The following is a 25,631-nucleotide window of genomic DNA, read 5'->3' as shown; positions in this document are numbered from 1 at the left end:
ACTGTACTTCACATATTCAATACCCCCACTTCAAAATCCCTGGCAAGCATTTGTGTTATTGTCTCTATATTTCACCTTTTTCCAGAATTTTATATATTTAGAATCATATAATATGTGAACTTTTAAGACTTGCCTTTTTTACTTAGTAATATAAATTTAATATTTCTCCATATCTTTTTGAAAGTTGATGTTTTATTTATTTTTATCACTAAATAGTATTCCATTGTATGGATGGACCATATTGGTTACTTATTCACCCATTAAAGGCCATCTTGGTTTATGATGATTGTGAATAAATCTATACATATTTATGTGTAGTTATTTGTTTGGACATGTTTTGAAATCAACTGGGTAGATACTTTATGTATAGGATTTCTGGATCATATGGTAAGATTATGTTTATCTTAGTAAGCAAATGCCAAACTGTCTTCCAAAGTGACTGTGCCATTTCACATTCACACTGGCAATGAGTTAATTTCGTTACAATATATTCTTACCAGCATGTCATATTATCAGTTTTATTGGATTTTAACCTTTGTAATAGGTGTGTAGTGGTGTCTCATTGTGCATGTAATTCACATCCTCTATTTCTGGGCTGTCTATTCTATTCTACTGATCATGTATCCATTCTTTCAGCAATACCAGACACACATTTTTATAGTAAGTCATGAAGTCAAATAGTGTTTGTCAAGTGTCCAATTTTGTTCAATATTGTTTTGTATAGTTTGGACCTTTTGTGTATTGATGTAATCTTTATTTTGAAGGGGGCATAAAAAAGATATTTTATTATTATCATTTGATAGATGAGGAAACTAAGGCTCATATGGGTGAAATAACTTACCCAGGTCTGTCTGACTACAAGGAAAATGTTCTTTCCAACACACTGGACATTCTCGCCTATGATTCTCATAGTTCAGTGTCACTTCCCTCTGTATTTTCTAAAATGTATCACAGCTGACATACAATATTATGTTAGTTTTAGGTGTACAACCTAGTGATTCAACATGCATATATCTTAGAAAGTGATTCCCACAATAAATCTATTAATTGTGTCACCATACATAGTTATCACAATATCATTAAATCTATTCTATATGCTGCACATTACATCTTCATGACTCATAACTGAAAGTTTATACTTCTCCTGCCCAACCCTCCACTCTTCTGCCCAACCTTCCTCTTCCCTCTGGCAACTATCAGTTTGTTTTCTGCATCCATGAGTTTCTTTCTTTTCCATTTTGTTTGTTTTGTTTTTCAAATTCCACATATAACTGAAATCATATGGTATTTGTCTTTTTCTGAACTATTTCACTTAGCATATTTCATGCTAGGTACATCCATGTTGCAGCAAATGGCAAGATTTTACTCTTTTTATGGCAGAGTAATATTTCATTGTATATATGTGTACTATATCTTTTTATGCATTCATCTATTTATGTACACTTGGGTTGCTTCCATATTTTGATTATTATAAACAGTGCTGGAATGAACATAGTGGTGTGCATATATCTAATCTAATTATTGATTTTGTTTGTTCAGATAAATATCCACAAGTGGAATTGCTGGGTTATATTGTTCTATTTTTAATTTTTTGAGAAATTTCCATGTTATTTTTTATAGTGGCTGCACTAATTTATAGTTCACCTACAGTGCACTATGGTCGCCTTTTTTTTTTTTTTTAATTTCCTCAGTAACATTTATTTGCTGTATTTTTGATAATGGCTATTTGACAAATGTAATGTGATAAATCATTATGGCTTTGATTTGTACTTCTCTGATGATTAGTGATGTTGAGTATTTTTTCATGTGTCTATTGATCATTTACATGTCTTCTTCAGAAAAATATGTATTTAGTCTTTTAAATTATATTGTCATTTTTATATGATGAGTTATATGAGTTTTATAAATGTATTTGAGATATTAAACTGTTATCAGATATATAATTTGCAAATATCTTCTCCCCTTTAGTAGTTCGCCTTTTTGTCTTATTGATAGTTTCATTCACTGTGCAAAAGTGTTTTTGTTTAATGAAGGCTTATTCATTTATTTTTGCTTTTGTTGCCTTTTCCCAAAAAGAAATATTCAAAAAATTCAAAAAATTACTAAGACTAATGTCAATGAGTTTACTGTCTATGTTTTATTTTATGAGTTTTATAGTTCCAGGTCTTAGATGTAAGATATATACATATACATATACTATACATATACATATACATATACACATACACATGCACATGCATATGCATATACATATACATACATATATATATATAGTTTTTCCGATATCATTTATTAAAGAGATAATTTTTTCTCCATTGTATAGCCTTGCCTATTTTGTTGCACTTTAGTTGACTATATAAGTGTGAGTTTATTTCTGGGTTCTCTATTTCGTTCCATGGATTTATGTATATGTTATTGTACCAGTACCTTACTGCTTTGATTCTTATAACTTTGTAGTATAGTTTGAAATCAGGGAGCTTCATACCTCCAACTTCGTTCTTTATTCTCAAGATTGCTTTGGAATTCAGGGTCTTTTGTGGTTCCTTATAAATTCTAAGACTATTAGTTCTAGTTCTGTAAAAATTTCCATTGGTATTTTTATACAAATTGTATTGAATCTGTAGATTGCTTCGGTTAATATGGACATTTTAATGACACTAAATCTTCCAACCCATGGACATCATATATCTTTCCATTTTTTGTGTCTTAAGTTTCTTTCATCAGTGTCTTATAGTTTTCTATGTATAGATCTCTTACCTCCATGGTTAAATTTATTCCAACATATTTTGTTCTTTTTGATCCAATTGTAAGTGAGATTGTTTTCTTAATTTCTCTTTTTGTTAGTATGTTATCTGTGTGTAGAAATTGGCAGATTTCAAAATATTAATTTTGCAACCTGTAACTTTACTAAATTCATTCATTAATTCGAATAGTTCTTCAATGAAATCTTTAGGGCTTTCTATGTATAATATCATGCCATCTGTGATTAGTAAAAATTTTACTTCTTCCTTTCCAATTTGAGGTCTTTTATTTATTTTTCTTTTCTGATTGCTGTAGCTAGAACTTATAATACAATGTTAAATAAGAGTGGTGTGCCTGGACATTTTATCTTGTTTGTGATCTTAAAAAATAGCTTTATCTTTAACCTGTTGAGTGTGAGATTAGCTGTAGGTTTGTTATATTTAACGTTTGCTATGTTGATTTATGTTTCTTCTATACCACTTTGATGAAAGTCTTTATCATAAATTAATATTGGATTTTGTTGAATGATTTTTTGCCTCTTTTAAGATGATAGTATGAGTTTTATCTTTTGTTTTGTTTATGTGACATATCACATTGAATGATTTGCAGATATTAAATAATTCTTACATCCCTGACATAAATTCCACTTGATCGTTATGTATAATCTTTTTAATGTTTTGCTGAAATTGGTTTGCTACTATTTTATTGTTGATATTTGCATCTATGTTCATCAGAGATATTGGTCTTTATCTTTTTTTTTGTTTTTTGTTTTGTAGTATCTCTGGTTTTGGTTTCAGTGTAATTCTGGCCTTATAAAATGAATTTTGCAGCTTTTCTTCATCTTCAGTTTTTTTAAAAAATAGTTTAAGAAGGATTGGTATGATTATTGAATGCTTGGCAAAATTCACTGTGAAGATGTTTGGTTCTGCATTTTTCACTTGTTGAGATGTTTTTGATGACTGATTCAATTTTATTTTTACTTATAAGTCTGTTGAGATTTTCTGTTTTTTCCTGATTCAGTCTCAACAGTTTAGATGTTTTTAAAATTTTTTTATTTATCTTCTAGGTTGTCTAATTTTGGGCATACAATTGTTCATAATATTACAATCTTTTATATTTTTGTGATAATGACTGTTATTTCTTTTACTTCAGATATTTATTTTGGCCCTCTTTCATTTTTTCTTAATTTGTCTGGTTAAAGTTTTATATATTTTGTTTATCTTTTCAAAGAACCAACTTCTAGTTTTGTTGATCTTTTCTATTGTTTTGTTTTTAGTCTCAATTTATATCTGCTCTGATTTTTTTTTCTTATCATTTTGTCCCTTCATGTATATTTGGTTTTGTTTATTTTTTTCTAGTTCCTTTAAGTGTCAATGTAGATTATTTATTGGTTTTTCCTTTATATCTTGAAGTAGTCCCTTATCTCTATGAATTTCCTTCTTAGAACTGTTTTTGCTGTGTTTCAACAATTTTGGATCATTACATTTTCATTTCCATTTGTGTCAATGTATTTCTTGCTTTCTTTTTTGATTTCTTCATTTATCCATTGATTGTTTAGTAGCATGTTGTTTAGCCTCTATGCGCTTTCCCCATCCTCCAACCCCCGGTTTTCTTCTTGTAATTACTTTTTACTTTTATAAATTTAATCTTAATCTTCTTAAATTTACTAAGACTTATTTTGTAATCTAGCATGTGTTCTACCTGGGAAAATGTTCATACTTGAAAAAATATGTGTTTTACTGATTTTAATGGGGATGTTCTGAAAATATATGTTAAGGCCATCTAATCTAATGTGTTGGTTAAGACCACTATTTCCTTGTTGATTTTCTGCCTACATAATCTACCCATTGATTTAAGATAAATGTTAAAGTCCATGTGATTATCATGGTTCTGTTGCTATCTCAGTTATATCTGGTAATATTACTTTATGTATTTAAGTGTTCCTATTTAGGAGCAATGATGTTTACAAGTGTTACATCCCTCTGTTAGATTAATCCCTTTATCATTATGTAACCTCAAGCTGTCTCTTGTTATAATCCTTGCTTTAAAGTTTATTGTGTCTGAGTAAATAGTGCTACCTCAGCTTTCTTTTAATTTTTATTAGCAGAAAATATATTTTTCCATCCATTCACTCTTAGTCTCTGCGTGTCTTTCAATACGAAGTTAGTCTCTTATAAACAATGTATGCATGGACCTTTCATTTTATTTTTTATTCATTCAGCCACCCTATATCTTTTGATTAGGACATTTAGTCCATTTACATTTAAAGGTATTATAAATAAAGATGTTCTTATTCTTATTTTATTTTATTTTGTTATTTTTGTACTACGTTTCTTCTCTTGTTCTGTTTTCTGTTACATTTATAATTTTCTTTAGTGATAGTTTCAGTTCCTTTTTCTCTATTTTTTTGTGTGTATAGTACAGGTTTTGATTTGTGGTTAACATAGTATTCATCTATAACATGCTATTTAAAAAATTTATAACTATTTTTACTTTTAATTCAGTTGCTGTACAATATTATATTAGTTTTAGGTGTATAACATAATGATTATACATTTATATAATGTACAAAGTGATTGCCCTGATAAATCTAGTAACCACCTTGCACCATGTATAGTCAATACAATATTATTGACTATATTTCTTATGCTATTCTTTACTATAGCATTCTATTTTAAGTTGATAATTTTGTAAGTTCAAACTTTCTGAAAGCACTATATTTTTACTCATCCCCCAATTTATGTTTTGATTTATATGTTACATTTTTGTTTGTGTGTGTGATATCTTTCTTAATTTATTACTTTAGTTGCACATGCTGTTACAGTTTTTGTCTTTTTCCCTTCATATTAATATTATAATGGGTTGATTCACAAAATTAACTAAATGGTTGCCTTTATCAGTGAGATCATTTTTTCCTTTTTCTTTTAATTTTTAGTTTTGCCTTTCTACCTGAAAAAGTCCCTTTAATATTCTTTTCAATGCCAGTGTAGTGATGAATTCTTTTAGCTCTTCCTTGTCTGGGAAGCTGTTTATCTGTCCTTCAATTGTCTACATCAACCTTTCTAGATAGAGTATTCTTGATTGTAGATTTTTTTTTTCATCACTTTTAATATATTGTGCCATCGCCATCTGGCCTGTGAAGTTTTTGATGAAAAATCAGCAGACAGTCTTATGAAGCATTTTTTACTATAACCAGCTACTTTTCTCTTGTTGCTTTTAAGATTCTCTCTTCATCTCATACATTTGGTATATTAATTATGATATGTCCTAGTGTGGCCTTCTTTGGGTTACCCTTCTCTGGGACTTTCTGTGATTTCTGCATTGGATCTCTGTTTTCTTCACTAGACTGGGGAAGTTTTGAGCTATTATTTTGTTAACTAGGCTTTCAGTCCCTTTCTCTCCCTTTCCCTTCTCAAATCATGTGGTTCCAATTTTTGTATGTATGATGTTGTTCCAGAGGTCTCCAAGAATATCTTCATTTTTTTTTCTTTTCTTTTCTTTTTTTTTTTACTATTCCAATTGGGTGATTTTCACTACCTTGTCTTCCAGCTCACTTGTTTGTTTTTAGCATCAACTAAATAGATGTTGATTTTCTCTAGTGTATTTTTAAATCAAGCTATTGTATTTTTTTGTTATGGTTGGCTCTTTTTATGTATTTTTTATTGTATTAAATTGACACTAGTTAATAAAGCTGCATGGATTTCAATATACAAGTCAATAATATGTTATATGTATAATTCATTGTGTGTTCATCACCCAAAGTTAATTTCTTCTGTTTTTTCACCACATATGTGACCCCTTTTATCTTTATCCACCATCCCCAATCCCCCTCCTTCCCTGTGGTAACCACTAAACTATTGTCCATGTCCATGAGTCTCTGTTTGTTTGTTGCTTTCAGTTTTATATCTCACATAATAGGAGTAAAATCAAATGGTTCTCAGCTTTTTATGTATGATTTATTTTACTTAAAATAATAATTTCAATATCCACCTCTGTCATTGAAAATGGCAATATTTCAATTTTTCTTATGACTGAGTAATATTTCATTGTATATATGTACCATATCTTCTTTATCCAACCATCTATCAAAGGGCACTTTGGTTGTTTCCATGTCTTGGCCACTGTGAATAATGCTATAGTGAAACATCAGGGTGTATATATCTTACTGATAAATGTTTTTATTTTTTTTTTTAGGTAGAATTCCAGAAGAGGGAGTCATGTGGTAATTCTGTTCTTAATTTTTTTTTTTTTTTTGAGAAATCTTCATACTCTATTCTATAGTGACTGTACCAATTTACATTTCTACCAGCAGTGCATGAGGGTTCTTTTTTGCCCACAACTTCTTCAACATTTGTTATTACTTGTCTTATTGATGATAGCCATTCCGATAGGTGTCAGGTGATATCTCATTGTAGTTTTGATTTGTGTTTCCCTAATAGCAAGTGAAGCTGAACATCTTTTCGTATGTCTGTTGGCCATTCATATATCTTGAGAGAAGTGTTTGTTTAGCTCCTCTGCCCATTTATTAATTGGATTGTGTGTTTTTTGTTGTTGAGTTGTATGAATTCTTTATATATTTTGGATATAAATCTCTTGCCAGAAGCATTGCTTGCAATATCTTCTTGCATTTAGAAGTTACCTCTTTGTCTTGATGGTTTCTTTTGCTGTGCAGAACTTTTCAGTTTGATACAGTCCCGTTCATTTATTTTTGCTTTTACTTCCCTTGTCTTTGAAATTATATTCATGCAACCCTCTCTCTTCTCTAAATGCAACATCTATGAGTTTAGTACCTATGTTTTCTTCTATGCAATTTATTGTTTCAGGTCTTATATTTTGACCTTTGATCCACTTTGAGTTAATTTTGGTGTATGAGGACAGATAGCAATCTAGTTCATTCTTTTGCAGGTGGCTTTTTTACTTTCTCAGTACCATTTATTGAAGAGGCTTTTTTTACTTCATTGTATGTTTTTGACTCCTAAGTCTAAAATTGTTTACCTTTATATATGTGAGTTTAATTCTGACCTCTCATTTCTGTTTTCTTGGTCTGTGTCTCTGTTTTTATGCCAATATCATGCCATTTTAATTATTGTCTCTTTGTAGGCAGGCAATGTGATAACTCTGGCCTTGTCCTATTTTTCAGAATTGCTTTTGCTATTCAGAGTCTTGTGTTTCAATACAAACCTGATGATATTTCATTCTATGTTTTTTTAAAAATGTCATTAGGGATTTCTATATATAAAGAATCATGTCATCTGCAAAAAGTTACAGTATAGCTTCTTCATTCCTTTTAATTCAAATGCCTTTTATTTCTTTCTCTTGCCTGATGGTTCTAGTAATACTTCCAATACTATATTGAACAACAGTGGTAAAGTTGGAAGCTTTGTCTTGTTCCTGATCTTAAGTATAATGTTAGCTGAGGGTTTGTCATATTTGCCCTTTATTATGTTGAGGTACTTTTCTTCTATATCCATTTTATTATTATTAAGTATTTTAATCATAAATGAATGCTGTATCTCATTCAATGCTTTTGCTGCATCTATTGATGAGATATAGGATTTTTATTTTGTTTTGTTTATGTGTATATCACATTGATTAATTTCCATATGTTAAATGATTCTTGTACCCCTGGAATAAACCCCGTTTCATCATGATGTATAATGTTTTTAATGTATTGTTATATTTGATTTGCTAACATTTTGTTTAGGATTTTTCCATCTGTATTCATCAGAGATATTGAGCTACAGTTGTCTTTATTTATGTTATCCTTATTATGTTTTGATATCAGGGATAAGTTGGCCTCACAAAATGAGTTTGAAAGTATTTCTTTTTTTTTTCAACTTTATAGAAGATTTTGAGAAGAACAGGTATTAAATTGTCTTTGAATGTTTGAATTCAGTGGTGAAGCCATCTGGTCCTGGACTTTTACTTTTGAGAGCCTTTTGAAGATTGTTTTAATTTTATTACTCTTGATTGTCTATTGAGATTTTCCAGTTCTTCACAGTTTAGACTAGGAAGGTTGTATATTTTTAAAAACTTGTCTGTTTCTTGTAAGTTGTTAAATTTGGTGGCATATAATCTTTTATAGTATTCTTGTATGATTCTTTATATTTTGGTGGTATCTATTATGCCATCTCCTCTTTTATTTCTGATTTTGCTCATGTGAGTCTTTTCTCTTTTCCTTATTGAGTCTAGCCAGAGGTTTGTCAGTTTATTGGTCTTCTCAAGGAATTAACTGTTTCTTTCAGTAATTTTTTCTTTTGTCTTTTTGTTCTTAATTTTATTTAATTCTGTTTTAATTTTTATCATTCCCTTCTTTCTACTGAATATGGGCTTCATTCACCCTTCTTTTTCTAGTTCTCTAAGATGTAACTTTAGGTTGTTTATTTGGGCTCTTTCTTGCTTTTTGAGCTAGCCCTGTAATGATGTAAAGTTTCCTCTTATTACTGATTTTGCTGTGTCCCAAAAGTTTAGATATGTTGTATTTTTTCTCATTTGTTTCTATGTATCTTTTGATCCATTTATTTCTTCTTTGACCCAACCATTTTTTGTTGCATGTTGTTTAATCTCCACATATTTACAGTTTTTCCTACCTGCTTTTTGTAGTTGATCTCTATTTTCAAAGCACTGTAGTTGAAGAGTATGTTCGGAATAATATTAATCCTTTTAAATTTGTTGAGGTTAATTTTGTGCTCTTGAGAATGTTCTATATGAACTAGAGAAGAATGTATAACCTGATGTTTTGGGATGAAAGACTGTAAATGTTGATTGTGTTCAATTTTTCTAATATGTCATTTAAGGCTGATAGTTCTCTAGTTGTTTTCTGTTTCGTTTATCCATATCTGTCAATAGAGTATTTAGACTCCCTACTATACTTGTATGTTTGTCAATTTCTCTCTTTAGTTCTGTTAGTAGTTACTTTATATATTTTGGTGCTCCTTGATTGGAAGCATGTATTTTGATAAGTGTTATGTCTTGATGTCTCATCGCCTTTGCCATTATGGGGTGTTCATCCTTGTCTCTTATTACCTTTTTTATTTGAAGTCTATTTCATCAAGTATAAGTCTGCCTACACTCATTTTTCTCTGGACGGCATTAACTTGGAGTATTATTTTCTGTCCTTTCACTTTGGGTCTATATTTGTCCTTGCAGCTGAGATGTATCTCCTGAAGGCAGCATAAGGTTGGATTTTGGTGTTTTTTTTTTTTGATCCAATCTCCTACTCTGTGCCATTATATTGGTGAGTTTATTCCATTTACATTTAGTGTGATTATTCATATTTGAGGTTTTTCTATAACCATTTTATCTTTTGTTTTATGGTTTTATGGTAGCTCAGTGTCTCCATTGTTTCTTCCCTCTTGTGTTTCTGTCTGTAATTTTAGTTTGGTGGTATTCTATTATTTTCTCCTCTGTTACCTTTGTTTTATGTCAGGTGCCTCAGTTCTGAATTTTTTTTTTTTTTTAATATGTGTCATTACCATTAACTTTCCATAAAGGATAGTTTTACATATACGCTAGTCCTTTTTTTCTTCTACATGTGCCTTATCTCCATTCCCTTTGCAAATTTCATCTTTTAACCCACCCTTTTTCTGTTTTTGTTGTCTTTTATTATCACTATTTATACTGTGAGCTCATTTCTGAATTGCAGTCTTATCTTCTCTCTAAAAATATTTTTTACTCCTTTAATCATTAAGTAATATTTAAGTATATAATACCTATTTCTGAATAAGAGTTGCAATTTCCTATTTCTGTTTATTAGTCACCTTATTCATAGTTTTTATATCTTTTCTTTTTTGTTTCAGATAGAATAACTCACGTCAATATTTCCTGTAATGCAGGCCTTATGGTATAATATTTTCTTAGCTTCTGTATGGCTGAAAAGATCTTAATTTCCCTTCATATCTAAAGGAGAACTTTGCTTTATATATATTATTCTTGGCTGGTAACTTCTCTCTTCTAATAGTTTAAATACTTGGTATCATTTCCTCCTAGCTTGTAGAGTTTTTGCTTAAAATCTGATAGTAATCTAATCTATTTCCCTTTAAAGGTTGTCATCTACTTTTTCCTGGCTTTCCTGAAGATTCTTTCTTTGTTATTAATTTTTGAGCATTTTAATATAATGGGCCTTGGACAAGGCCTTTTCAATGGAGATAATTACGTATTCTTTTGTTTCTTGGATTTGAAGATTCAGTTCTCTCCATACATTTGAGAAGTTCTCATCAACAATTTGAATAGGCTGTCTGTTCCCTTGTCCTTCTCTTTTCCTAATGATATACTCATTAGTCTTATATTGCTCTTTCTAATAAGATCAGATTGTTCTTGTAGAATTCTTTTATTTTTTTCTTTATTCTAAAGTCTCTCTCTTCTTCCATCAGCATCATTTCCAGATATCTATCTTTGATATCACTGATTCTTTCCTCAATCTCCTCAACTCTATTTTCTAAGCTTTTTCATTCTTCATATTGTTTATTGAGTTCTTTAGCTCCAGAATTTCTATTTGGTTCTTTATTAAAGTCTCAATCTCTTTGGTATTCTTTTTCATATCTGGTATTTCATATTTGGTATTCTTTTCATTAAACTGCCTGTTTGAGTTTTCCTGAATATTGTTGAGATATTTCAGAACTACGATCTTGAATTCTCTGTCATTTAAATCGCATATTTCTATATCTTTAACTTTATTTTCTGTAGTATTTTCATTTTCTTGCTGAGCTGCCTCATTACCTTGGTTGTTCATAGTATTTGATGGATTATTTCTCCACCTAGACATTTATTGTAAAAACTCTGCTTTAAAAAAAAATGTTCTAATCAAGAATGATCCCTCTTTAGCAGGTTTATAAGAAAATATTTTTCTTTTGTTTTTCAGTAAGTAGAGCACTAGTGTCCTGCAGTGCTCAGACCTCCCAGATCTCTGTTGAGTGGCAAAAATTGCCCTTTATTCCATGGGGAGGTGTGTGTGTCCTCTGTGGACAGATTCCTTGGTCCCAGGGCTTCATCCCTGTAGGACAACATTATGGGCTATAAGATTTGGAACCTCTGAAGAAGAGCTTCTGATGTTCCGGTGTTACCTCAGCATCCAAATGCAATGTTGTGCTGCCTGAGATGTCCCACGTGCCTCTACCAGGATCAGCCTCTGGCATACCTATGTCTCTGTTTTTCTCCAGTAATTGTGAGTGCCAAGGCTGAGTTTCCTTGCCTCGTTTTCTTCATTCCTGTCACTGGGATAGCCACAGTGTGTGTCTGCCACTCAGAAACTGTCTCCTCAGTTCTTGAGACTGCAGACTCCCTGATCTGTAGCCCAACACTCACAGCTGTAGTTTCCCTTGGGGCCTGCCATTACCTCTAGGGGGTTGGGGAGAAGTGGCCTGGCTCTGTGACTACATTTTCTGCCTGGCAATGGTGGCTGCTAAAACATAGTTGTCACACCTCTGCATTCAGTTTCTGCCGTTATCACTGGAATCCATTCTAGTATATGGTGTTCACTCAGGCAGGAATACTTAGGGCTACCAAGAGGTCACATGGCAACCTGATTCTTTCCCTTGCAGGCCATCTGTTTCTGTTCCTCTCCCTTTCTTACTCCTTTACTCACCTGAATTATCCACCACCAGATGCTTTGATGTGCAGATCTCTCGGAAGTGGTTGTGTGTTAGGTTGGGAATCTTCCATTGTATTATAGCTGTTTAACTTGTCATAGTCTCAAGAAGAGAAATAAATCAAAGGGACCTTTCACACAGGCATGTTTCTGACATCACTCCATGTAGTACACTCTTGCTACTATTACCTTGAACACATCTATTAGATCAAATAAGAATATAAAAAATAAAATATTTTATCTTTTTTTACATCTTTGATGCTCTTCTTTATGTAGATTTAATTTTCACTTATATCATTTTTTCTTATCTGACAAATTTCTTTTAACTTTTTTTTTTTTTTTGCAAGACAAGTCTACTAAAGAAAATTCCCTAAGTTTTTGTCTGAGAAAGTATTTTTCCTTCACTTTTAAAAGATAATTTCACTGAATATATTTTCCGTAGTGGTGTTTATTTTTCATTTAACACTTTAAATATGTTCTTCTCCTACTTTTTGGCTTCATAATTTCTGATGAGAAGTCCAATACAATTCTTTTTCATGTTTCTTCATAGTTAAGATTTTTTTTTTCCCCTGTGTCTTTTTTCAAGATATCCTTTTTGTTAGTGATTGACTATTATATACTTAGCTATAAAATTTTGTATTTATCTTGTCTAGTGTTTTTACTTTTCTGCATCTGTGGTTTGGGATCTGGCAATGGAAACTTTTTAGTCATTGTTACTTCAAATATTTCTTCTCTCTTTTTTTGTGTGTATTTAAATTATGTGTATCTGACATCATTTGTACTGGTTCCACAGTTCTTAGATATTCTGGAGTTTGTTTGTTGTTTTTTTTTTTTCCTTTTTTCATGCCTTTATGTCTTTGCTTTCAGTTTGGGAAGTTTCTATAAACATATTTTCAGGCTCACTGATTTTTTTTCTTAGCCATGTTTAGTTTGCTGATGAGCCCATATTTGTTCATAAAACTTCTAGTTTTATCAAGATAGTGAGTGCCAAGAAATTATAGTGAGGAAATGACCTTGTGAGTCATTCCATTAATATTAAATAACAAAGGAGCAGAGACATATATGATATATCAATTATCTAAACAAATAAAATTCATCTAATTCAACTTTCTTATGTATCTTAAAACTAAATATGTATATATACATATATATGTATTTATGTGTGTGTGTGTATATATATGTGTGTGTGTGTGTGTGTATATATATATATATATATATATATATATATATATATATATATATTTTACTCCTCTAGAAGGCAATTATTTTAACATTCTGAAGAGGAATTGGAATTTTCCCCCCAAAACTTTTTCATTAATTAAAAGTGTCCATACTAATTATATGGCATAATGATTTAATCTAGAACTCTTAAATCTATAAGCAGTTTTTATCAGTTTGTGTTGTGGAATTAACAGCATATTTTGCATTTGTGTATTCAGCTGCCTCTCTCCCTGACTTGGTTATTCAATATCAATAACAAATTTTTCGTATACAGAAATTTGTGATGTACAAATATTATAAACTAGAAAATATTTGTCTTTCACAGAAAGAGGCTTTTCAAATAATATTTAAACTGAAAATAAATTATATTACTATAATGAACAAATTCAGTTAGGTTTTAACATTCTTTTAACTTAATATAATGTATGGTTATGCTAGATCATAGAACCTTTTTCAAACACATGAGTATCATAGGTATTTTTTTTTTAAAAAGCCATAAAATTATTTTTTTCTGAAGTAAAACAGACCCACATGATTTTGATCTGTTTTGAATTTATTTGAAAATGAGACTATCTGATTAATAACTGTTATAAAATGGAATTCAAAACACCATTAAACAATTATGTGATATGGTCATATGTTGATATAAATATATTTTCTTTTCAATTTTTTTGTTTAGCAGTGTGGATAATCTACAAAATTTTCCAAGCCCCATTTCAAACTTATATAGTTAAGGCATTAAGAAAATACTATTTCTGTGACATTATCTTGTTTTAGCCTTAGTGATTATGGGGAATATCTAATCAAGATCTTTGTTGATAAACAAAAATAACTTTATAAAATATTTTTTCTCTAGAATTAAAAAAAAAAAAAATATATATATATATATATATATATATATATATATATATATATATATAGTTTTACTCATGATTGGGTATAATATATCCCTAATACTAGGAGTTGCTCTACCTACCAACTAGTTCATTTTTTGAAATTGCAGAGATTTTTAAAAATTGTTTTTTCCCTTTGTCTCTTCCTTTTGACTTTTACCTTCTAATATATTTTCTCCATCACTAAAAATATGATAATGTGGTCCCCTTAATTGAAATGAAAATATCTTCAGAACTCCCTGAGCTAATTAATTGTGAATCATAAGTAAAGATTCTTAATATATGCAAAGCTTTGCATACTGATTCATAGTTCAATTTGAAGGCTTTTGTGGGTTGATTATTTTTCAAACAAATTAAATTATATAAAACTTCTGGGGAAACATTAATGGATTATAAAACAATAATTGAGAAAGTGAAATTAGAAATCCATAAGAAAAAAATAATACAGAAAAAATAAATAGGAAAAAATATATCAATTTTTTAACCTGTAAATTAAATCAAATTATTTACCTATCTTGAGAAACAAATAACTGAAACCTCTCCATTAGCCATAATAATTCAGAAAAGATAAAAATTGATGTTCTTATATTTTTTAATTTAATTTTATTTTTAAAATTTATTTAAATTAATTTCAAGTATACAGTACAATGGTTAAACAGCTATATAGTTCATAAAATGATCCCCCCCAATTGCTTCCTCCTTTCCTTAATCCTCCACCTAGCCATCATATTAATGCTAATTGCATTCCCTATGCCATGTTCCCCATCCCTGTGACCAATTATCAACTACTAATATATACTTCTTTAATTCTTCACCCTATTCTCCCTGCACCCAAACCCTCTCCTCTCTGTCTGTCACCAAATTGCCCACTATATTTGTGAGTCTGATTTTGATTAGTTTGTTCTTTTTGTTTCTTAGATTCTGCATATAAGTGAAATCATATGGTATTTATCTTTCTCTGTCTGACTTATTTCACTCAATGTAATAACCTCTAAGTCCATCCATGCCATTGCAGAACCATAATTTTTTTAATCCATTTGTCTGTTGATGGGCACTTAGGTTGCTTACATATCTTGGCTATTGTAAATTGTGCTGCCATGAATATTGGGATGCATAGATCTTTACAAACTATTATTTTGGTTTTCTTTGTCTAAATACCTAGAAGTGCAATTGCTGGGTCAAAAGGTATATCCATTTTTAATTTTTTGAGAAACTTCCATACTGTTTTCCATAGTGGCTGTACCAATTTGCAATCCCATCAACAATGTAAATGTATGAAGGTTTCCTTTTCTCCGCATCTTCACCAACACTCGTTGCTTTTTGATAACCATTCTGACAGGTGTGAGGTGATACCTCATTGTGGTTTTAATTTGCATTTCTCTGATTAGCGACCTTGAGCATCTTTTTCTATGCCGATTAGCCATCTGTATTGCTTCTTTGGAGAAGTATCTGTTCAGGGCTTCTGCCCATTTTTTAATCAGATTTTTTTTTTTTGAGTTGTATAAGTTCTATATTTGGGATAGTAATCCCTTATTAGATGTATCATCAGCAAATATCTTCTTGCGATCAGTTGGTTGTCTTTATGTTTTGTTGATAGTTTTCTTTGTTGTACAAAAACTTTTTAGTTTGAGGTAGTCTCATTTGTTTATTTTATTTATTTTTGTTTGTTTCCTTTGCCTGAGGAGATATATCTGAAAAGAAATTTTTGTTAGTAATATCAGAGAGTTTACTGCCTATGTTATCTTCTAAAAGTTTTATGATTTAAGGTTTTACATTTAAGATTTTAATCCATTTTGAGTCTATTCTTGAATACAATGTAAGAAGGTGGTCTAGCCTTTTTTTTTTTTTTTTTTTTATGTAGCTGTCCAATTTTTTCAACACTCTTTATTGAATAACTGTCTTTACCCCATTGTATATTCTTGCCTCCTTTGTCATGAATTGATTTCTGGCCTCGCTATTCTGTTCCATTGATCAATGTATCTGTTTTTATGCCAATACCATGTTGTTTTGATTACCGTAGACTTATAATATAGTTTGATATCAGGTAGTGTGATACATCCAAATTTGTTCTTCTTTCTCAAGATTGCTATGGCTATTCGAGGTCTTTTATGTTTCCATATAAATTTTTGGATTATTTGTTCTAACTCTCTGAAAATTCAATTGGTGTTTTGATAAGGATTGCACTGAATCTATAGATTGCTTTGGGTAGTATGGTCATTTTAATGATATTGATTCTTCCTACCTATGAACACCGTATTTGCTTGTATCTTCTTCAGTTTCTTTTTTCAATTACATAATTTTCTGAAAACAGGTCTTTTATCTTCTTGGTTAATTCGATTCCCAGGTATTTTGTAGTTTTCAACACGATTATAAAGGGGATTGTTTTCTTAATTTCTGTTTCTGAAAATTCATCATTGGTGCACAAAAATACCACTGACTCATGAATATTTATTTTGTAATCTGCTACTTTACTGAATTCATTGATCAGTTCTAACAGATTTTTTTTGTGTGTGGAACTTTAGGGTTCTCTATATATAGTATCATGTCATTGGCAAATAAAGAGAGTTTTACTTCTTTTCCAATTCTGATGCCTTTTATTTCTCTTTTTTTGTCTTATTGCTGTGGCTAAAGATTCCAGTACAATGTTCAAGAGGAGTAGTGAAAGTGAGCATCCTTGTCTTGTTCCTTATCTTAAGAAAAATGCGTTTAGCTTTTCCCCATTGAGTATGATGTTAACTGTAGGTTTGTCATATATGGCTTTTATTATGTCGAGGTATGTTTCCTCTATTCCTATTTTGCTGAAAGGTTTTATCACGAATGGGTGCCGAATTTTGTCGAACACATTTTCTGCATCTATTAATATGATCATTTGTTTATTATCTTTCGATTTGTTAATGTGATGTATCACATTAATTGATTTGTAGATATCGAACCAACTTTGCATCCCAAGAATAAATCCAAAATATCATGGTGTATGATATTTTTAATGTATTGCTGAATTTGGTTTGCTGATATTTTGTTAAGGATTTTTGCACTGATGTTTATAAGAGATATCAGCCTATAGTTTTCTTTCTTTGTAATGTCTTTGCCTGGTTTTAGAATCAAGTAATGGTGGCATCATAAAAGAAGTTAGGGAGCCTTCCCTCTTTTTGAATCTTTTGGAATAGTTTGAGAAAAATAGGTGATAATTCCTCTTTAAATGTTTGGTAAAATTCACCTATGAAGCTATCTGGTCCAGAATTTTTGTTTTTTGGGAGGTTTTTAATTACTGATCCTATTTCATTGGTAGTAATTGGTCAGTTCAGATTTTCTGTTTCTTCTCGTCTCCGTCTTGGGAGATTGTATGTTTCTAAGAATGCATCTATTTCTCCTAGATTGTTCAATTTGTTGGTGTATCATTGCTCATAGCATTTTATTATGATTCATTGTATGTCTGTAGAGTACATGGTTATTTCTCCTTTTTCATTTCTGATTTATTGATTTGAGTCCTCTCTCTTTTTTTCTTTGAGGAGTCTGGGTAAGGATCTGCCAATTTTGTTTATCCTTTCAAAGAACCAGCTCTTGCTTTCATTAATTTTTTGTATTCATTTTCTAGACTCTATTTCATTTATGTCTGCTCTGCTCTTTATTATTTCCTTCCTTCTGTTTACTTTGGCCTTTGTTCTTTTTTCTTTCTAGTTTTTTTTTTTTTTTTAATTCTAAGGTTAGATTGTTTATTTGAGCTTTTTCTCGTTTCTTGAGGTAGATCATAGTACTATAAATTTCCCTCTTAGGACTGCTTTCAATATGTCTCATAAAATTTGAGTCGTGTTTTTATGTTTATTTGTCTCTAGGTATCTTTTGATTTTTTCCCTTGATCTCATTAATAGCCCAATCATTGTTTAGTAGCATGTTATTTAGCCTCCACGTGTTTGTGTATTTTCAAGTTTTTTTCTTGTATTTGATTTCTAGTTATACCATTGTGATCAGAGAAGATGGTTGATATGATTTCAGTCTTCTTGAATTTATTGAGACTCAATTTGTATCCTAACATGTGGTCTATCCTTGAAAATGTTCCATGTGTACTTGAGAAGAATGTATATTTTGCTGCTTTGGGGCTATGTTATTATTTAATTATGTTTTTTAATCTTAATCTCTGGTAGAGCAGTTTAAGTTTATTAGACTTCCATTTTCTGCTACAGGAATATCAGAAATATTTTCAATGTCGCTGAAGTTCACTTAGGGATTATTTTTGTCATTCTTACAAAGTTATAGTTATAAAAGCTAATATAGTCCACATCATAAAATAAAGTATGAGTTCAAGATACTGAACTCATACTTTAGTTCAGTATCAGTTAATTAATTCCAACAAGTATCCGTGCTAATGTACTATGATAATAATGGGGTCTGAAGGAGCAGATGGGGGCTCTGTGTTATATTTTAAGTTTTTCTGTAAGTCTAAAACTGTTTGAAAATATCAAGATTGTTAAAACAAGTCTGCAACTCAGATTATTATACCTATCTCAAGAAAACCACAAACTTTCTCAAGCAGGAAGAGTTTTAGAAATATAGTAATCATGTACTGTATTTGCTAATGATTTTACTGATTTACTCTTTATGCAATTGACCAATATTTATTTTTAAAAAACATATCAAATGTATAAACACTATGCAGAAAATTATTATTATTATTATTATTATTTTTACCTTAGCAATTTACAATCTAAATGAGATTTAGATTAGAAGTGTTTGATAAAATTACTAAGAGTCTGTATAAGGCCAAGTAAAAAGCTCAAAAGAAATAAATAAAATCACATGGTATTAAAATAACTCTTTAAAGATGCTTTTGATTTCAGTATGTTATTTCTGCTTCCTGGTTCTATAAAGAAGTAAAATTTTGAATTAATATTTTTGAATAACAGCTTCATAACCTTTATCAGCTTCATAACCTTTATGTTTATATACTTTTTTACTGTATAATGGAATGAGTAAGTAGACAAAATTTATCAACCAGTTCTGGCTTGACATTTTAAATATCTTATTTCATGTTTTTTTTTTATATGTATGTTTGTATTTTTTTTCTTTTTTGTGCTTATTTATTTTGAAAGCATATCATACAGGAGGCAATCTCTCAGTTTTAAATATTCCATCTCTTTTGTGTAAATTCACATATTGTTTTATAATAATGAGTTCCAAAGTCTTTCGATACTAGTTCTCTTTTTATATGTATTCAGTGCTCACCACTTACTACTTTTCAACATGGTTCTTCATTCCTGAGTAGTTTATTTTGACTCAGTTTTAAATATATTCAGTTTCCATGTAGTTTCTTTAAGAAGGGTACATGATTACTGTATTCCTCAAACTCTTCCTGCTTGAGAAAGTTTGTGGTTTTCTTGAGATAGGTTTGATAATCTGAGTTGCAGACTTGTTTTTAACAATCTTGATATTTTCAAACAGTTTTAGACTTACAAGAAAACTTAAAATACAACACATAGCCCCCATCTGCTCCTTCAGACCCCATTATTATCATAGTACATTAGCATGGATACTTGTTGGAATTAATTAACACTGATATATTAATATTAATTAGAGTCCATAGTTGTTTAGATTTCCTTGATTTTAATCTAACATCCTTATTCTGTTTCATGATTCTCTCTCGTATATCATATGATATATCATGTCTCTTAAGGTCCTCTTGGCTGAAACATTTTTACCATCATTTTTTGTTTTTGATGATCTTGAAAGTTTGAAAAGTAATGATCAGGTATTAAGTAGGATGGTCTGCTCTTGGAATTTGCTTGATATTGTGCTCATGAATAGACTGGGATTTTAATTTTTTGTGAAGAAGACCACAGAAGTAAAGTGACTTTTTCATCATATATCAAGCACACATATTATCAACATGACTTCTTACTGTTGATGGTTAATAATGAATTACTAGTATAATATTTTATTGTTTAAATTATTTTAGCATTGACCACTAGAAACTCTTTTAGTTGAGTACTATGTCCTAGTGTGTATATGTGTGTGTGGGGGCGGGGAGGGGAAATGTTTGAGCACTTACTTTCTAGCACTACAAAATGTTCTCATCTCATCTTATATATATTTTTTATCCTAATACTAGAACGAGCCATTTCTCTAAGGGGACCTGATTCATTTTATTGGAGAAAGATATTAGAAAACAAGGTATTATTAGAAAGATATATAAACACTAAATGTGCTCAGGGCTACTAGATATCATTTTATTTTAGTTCTTTCAGTTAAGAGAGTAAAGAAATATATTTATTTACACAGTGTTCATATATCTTTATCTGTATTAAGCTAAATGAGATCTTGCTGATGTCTCCAATTCTATCTCATTACTACATGGATTTTTGTAGCTTTTATGGCTCTTGCTTATATGTAAAGTCCCACTAAAAAGTGAGCTTTATCTCCCACCATTCTCTATTTATTTTCTGAATTATTTAATTCTAGTATACATAGATAGCAGTGTCAGAATTGTTAAGCATTATCCTTTTGGGAAAAACATTAATGATTATAGTACAACGCTTACGTGCAAGACCTTTTGTGCCTTGACCTTTTAATTGAAGAGACTCCATTCACTTATAAAGTTATTTAAACCAACAAATTCTTCCCCACAGCCTTTAGTGACACCATTCTCATATTCTGCATTTCATCCTAGTTTTTTCAGACCTCTTAAAAGTTTTTCAAAATTTTTATACATTAAGTTTTTGCTCTTTGTGCTTGTATAATAACAAATTTTGAGCTCACTCAAGGAGGATTTGGGTTTTTAGCCAGACTTCTGGGCAGTAACTTCTGTACCCCTGGAATATTCTGAGTGATGGGGCCTAACTCACTGTAGTGATAGTAAAATATCTTGGACAGACAGAACAACTGGAATGCTATGTCCTAGATCTCAGTTTGTCTAACTCAGAGAAGTACTCTACAGTTCTATATCCATTATTACTGTGTCACACACAATAGTTTTACTGCCCTTAAATATCCCTTCTACTTCACCTATTAATAACTTGCCCACTCAGAAAATTCTTGAAAATCTCTGATCTTTTTTTAATAGTTTTGCCTTTTTTCTATAGTTTTGACTTTTTTTAGAATGTCATATAATTTTATCATGTAACATGTAGTTTTTCTCAGATTGGCTTTTTTTAATTAGTGGTATGCACCTAAGATTTCACCATATCTTTTCATTGATGGATAGATAATTTTTAAATTACTGAATAATATTGCTATGTATGGAATAACATATTTGTATAAGCAGTCGCCTATCAAAGGACAATTGTTTTCTATTTCTGGCAATTGTGAATAAAACTAATATAAGTATTTGTGCATACTTTTTGTGTAAATGTAAGTTTTCAACTTAAATCAATTACTCGTGTGTAGCAAGTGATTTAAGTTGTATATGTACATATAAATGTATATACACAGCATTATGGCATTCTAATGGGACTATTATGATGTGTCATTGTCTTTATTTAAAATTGTCTAATGAAAAATGCTGAGTATCTTTACATATGCTTATTTGCCTTCTCTTTTCGGTAAAGTGCTTGCTAGATCTTTGGCCCATATTTGAGTTTGAATGTTAGTTTTCTTATTGTTAAATATTGAGTTATGCATATTTTGGATATAAGTCTTTTATCAGGTATGTGTTTTTCAAATATTTTTTCCTAGCATGTGGTTTGCATTTTTATTTCCTTAAGAGTATTTTGCATATAAAAATAATTTTAATAAAGTCTAACTTGTCAGTTTTTTTCTTTCATTCTCTTGTTTTTAGTGTTGTATATAAACACATTTGACAGGTCAACTAAATCTTCTCCTATGTTTTTTTCCAAAAGTTTTATAGATTTGCCTTTTATATTTTGGTTTATAATCTATTTTGAGTTAATTTTTATGAAAGGTGTAAGGTTTATATCTACTTTTAAGTTTCTTCATATGATATCAAATTTTCCAGCACTATTTGTTAAAAAGACTACTTTCCTCCATTGCATTGTGTTTATGCCTTTGTCAAAAATCTGTTGATTGTATTATACGGACCCATTTCTGTTCATTGATCCATGTGTCAGTTTTTCACAATACTACACTTCCTTGATTAATGTAGATTTATAGTAGGTCTAATATTCTGGTAGTTTCAGCTTTTCATCTCTGTTTTTCTTTGTATTGTGTTTGCTATTTTGATCCTTGGCCTTACTAAATATTCTTAAGGATACGTTCATCAATAGCCACAAAATTGCTTCCTGTGACTTTTATTGGAATTACAGTGAATCTATAATCACATTTAGAAGAACAAGCATCTTAAGTATACTGGTTGTTTTTATGAACAGAATATCTCACCATTATTTTAGATCTTTAAAAAAATTTTTTTCTTCAGAATTTTATAGTTTTCCTCATTCAGATCTTATGCTTATTTTGTTAGGTTTACAATCATTTTATTCTTTAGCACTAATATAAATAAATAATATTTGTTTTTAATCTCAAACCAGTTGTTCATTACTGGTATGTAATAAAACAATTAAATCTTGCATATTAATATACTATTCTATGAATTTAATGTAATTGTTTATTAGTTTCACAAAAAATATATATATATATGCACACATGTAATTTGGAATTTCTACATAGAAAATAATGATATCTACATGAATATTCTTGTTTCTTCTTTCCCATTCTATCTCAATTTTTCTTTTATTTTCTTATCTTATTGCATAAGTAAGACTTCCACTACAATGTTGAAAATAGGTGGTGAGAGAAAACTACTTGGTTTGTTCTTGATTTTAGGAAAAATATCTAGCTTCTAATAATTAAGAATGAGATTAGTTGTAGGTTTTTAAGATATTTAAAAATCAAGTAGAAGATATTCTCCTTATTACTACTTCGCTGATAATTTTTATCATAAATGGATGCTGTATTTTTTCCATTGTTATTTCTGAATCTATTAATATGATCATGTGCTTTTTTGTCTTTAGTGTATTGATATGAGAGATTGCATTAGTTGATTTTTCGATGTTGGAAAAGCATCCTGGAATAAACCCCATTTGGTTACATGGATTATAATTTATTATTATTAATGAATTGTTGAATTTAATTTTCTAATATTTTGCTGAGTTGACATGATTTTTCTTTAATCAGAATTCTGTAATTCATTCTCCATTGTCTTTGGACATTATTTTTTTCTATGTGTATGTCAAATGCCAGTTTAATTTTGTAGAATTCTAATTTTTTCATAGAATTAAATAGCTTAGCTGGTATTTCTTAGTGTTAAACATTTTCTAATATTCATATGTATACACATACACACACACAATAACAAAATGCAAATCTATAAAACTTTTGGAAGAAGACATAGAAGAAAATCTAGTTGACTTGAGATTTGTCAAATGTATTTATATATAACATCAAAAGCAAGACACATGAAAGAAAAAAATAAATTGGACTTTATTAAATTAAGAAAAAAAAACTTATGTGAAATACATTTAAGGAATAAAAATGCCAGCCAGATGTTAGGAGAAAATATTTACAAAACACATATCTGATAAAAGACATTAATCTAAAATAAACATTACTCTTAAAATTCAACAATAAAAAAACTAACATTCCAACTAAAATACAAGCAAAAAATCTAGCAAGCGCCTCACCATTAAAAAAAAGAGAGAAGGCAAGTAAAAATATGCAAAAATATCAACAACATTTGTCATTAGGCAATTTTAAATTAAAACCATGATATGTGTGTGTGTGTATAATACACACAGATATATGAAATTTGTATAGACATACAGATATATACAGATGTCACAGAAACATTTTCTTTATTGCGTATTTTAATGCTTGTCTTCCAATTTGGAAATACTCTACTTTAGTCACAGTAATTACACTTAGGTTAAAAATTTTGTCTGCTTCCATTCATCTAATTGCTTTCTATTTTTTACCTTCATTAACTTTGATTTGTTCAAGTCTTTTGTTTATAGTAGATATAAATTTTTTTAATATTATTTATTGTGTTTCTGACTTTGAATTGTATTTATTTAATTTGATATATTATTTTGAATCTCAGTGTATTCTGAAATAGGCATATTCTCTTTCATTTTGTTCTATTTTATTATTATCTAACTTTTAATCTTTTGTTATATTGAATAAAAGTGCTTATTAACCTAATATTGAATAAAATAAATCAGCATAGGAGAAGAATGAGAAATTTCTCTCAGTATCTAGAATGATGTCTCCTAAATTTGTCTCATCAATAGCATGTTTCTACTATCCTTTTATTTTTCTGCTTCAATATTATATTTGCATATGTTGTCATTTTTTAACTCATGCTTCTGCTCTTCTGTTCAATAGTTTTTTTTGTTCTGATATACTACCAACAAATTTCTTGGCTCTATGTACATAGTTTCTTTTCTCTCTATCTGGATTGTACATGGAAGCCTGTACTCTTCTCTTTCTTGTCTATTTTTATATAACTTGAATAAATTATTAAGGTGGAGGTGATAGTGTGTAGAGAATGGGGAAATCTGAGTGGAAGTGAACAAGTAAAAGTATATTGTCTGTGTGAAAATGCCAGATCTCCAACTTATTTCTGATATTGGATTTTTAAAGTACTCTCCACTACTATTCCCCCCCCCCCAGGGTATTTGGGGGCTGTGTCTGTCCCAATGTGATAAAACTCTTGGGTTTGATTTTTTCCCCCCATAGTTATTCTTTCTATTTATCGTCTCCAAGTTACCAATTTTTATTCACCCATCACTACCTTTATAATTTTGTAAAAATAGGAAAATATAATCATAGACACAAATATTCTTCTCTTTAGATTTGGAGGTTAAAGGAACTTCCCAAAATTGTTAACATATACATTATCTCTTCAGAAGGGTAGAGGAAAGATTAATATCTGAGCTGAGCTGGGTTGTCTGCTTAGCCCCTCAATTTTTGGTTTTGCCCTTATTAAATTCCAGTGATAATTGTAGTATGTTAATTCTGACATCTGCGTTGGGTTGGGGAATTTGTTGCTGTTTTTACAAAATTTTGTTATTTCAGAATTGGTGAAGAAAGGTTGCAATGCAATTTTAACATGTTATTTTAATAAGAAATTAACAGTTTATTTTCAAGCCATACAATTATGCTTTTGCCTTATCACTCAGCCGAAGCTGCTCTCATTGAGGTCATCGATAATTTTCTCATTAACAAATTGAACGGGCTGTTTTCAG

General features: G+C 29.9%; 1 protein-coding gene across 12 annotated transcripts in view; it reads left to right on the top strand.

Moving 5' to 3' along the window:
• Positions 1–25,631, top strand: part of SNTG1 (syntrophin gamma 1) — a 746,957-nt gene that overhangs the window by 365,623 nt on the left and 355,703 nt on the right. For 2 of the 12 annotated variants that reach the window (XM_036232856.1, XM_036232862.1), the window contains one exon: positions 6,937–6,964. The exons of the other annotated variants lie outside the window; for them this stretch is intronic. The gene's annotated coding sequence lies outside the window, so the exon portion shown is untranslated. The remainder of the gene's footprint in view (positions 1–6,936; positions 6,965–25,631) is intronic. 12 annotated transcript variants of the gene reach the window in all.

The sequence above is a fragment of the Rousettus aegyptiacus genome, unplaced genomic scaffold, assembly GCF_014176215.1.
Source record: "Rousettus aegyptiacus isolate mRouAeg1 unplaced genomic scaffold, mRouAeg1.p scaffold_m13_p_15, whole genome shotgun sequence".
Classification (NCBI taxonomy): domain Eukaryota; kingdom Metazoa; phylum Chordata; class Mammalia; order Chiroptera; family Pteropodidae; genus Rousettus; species Rousettus aegyptiacus.
The sequence above is the reverse complement of the archived record's forward strand: the minus strand, read 5'-3'. Positions and strand labels throughout refer to the sequence as shown.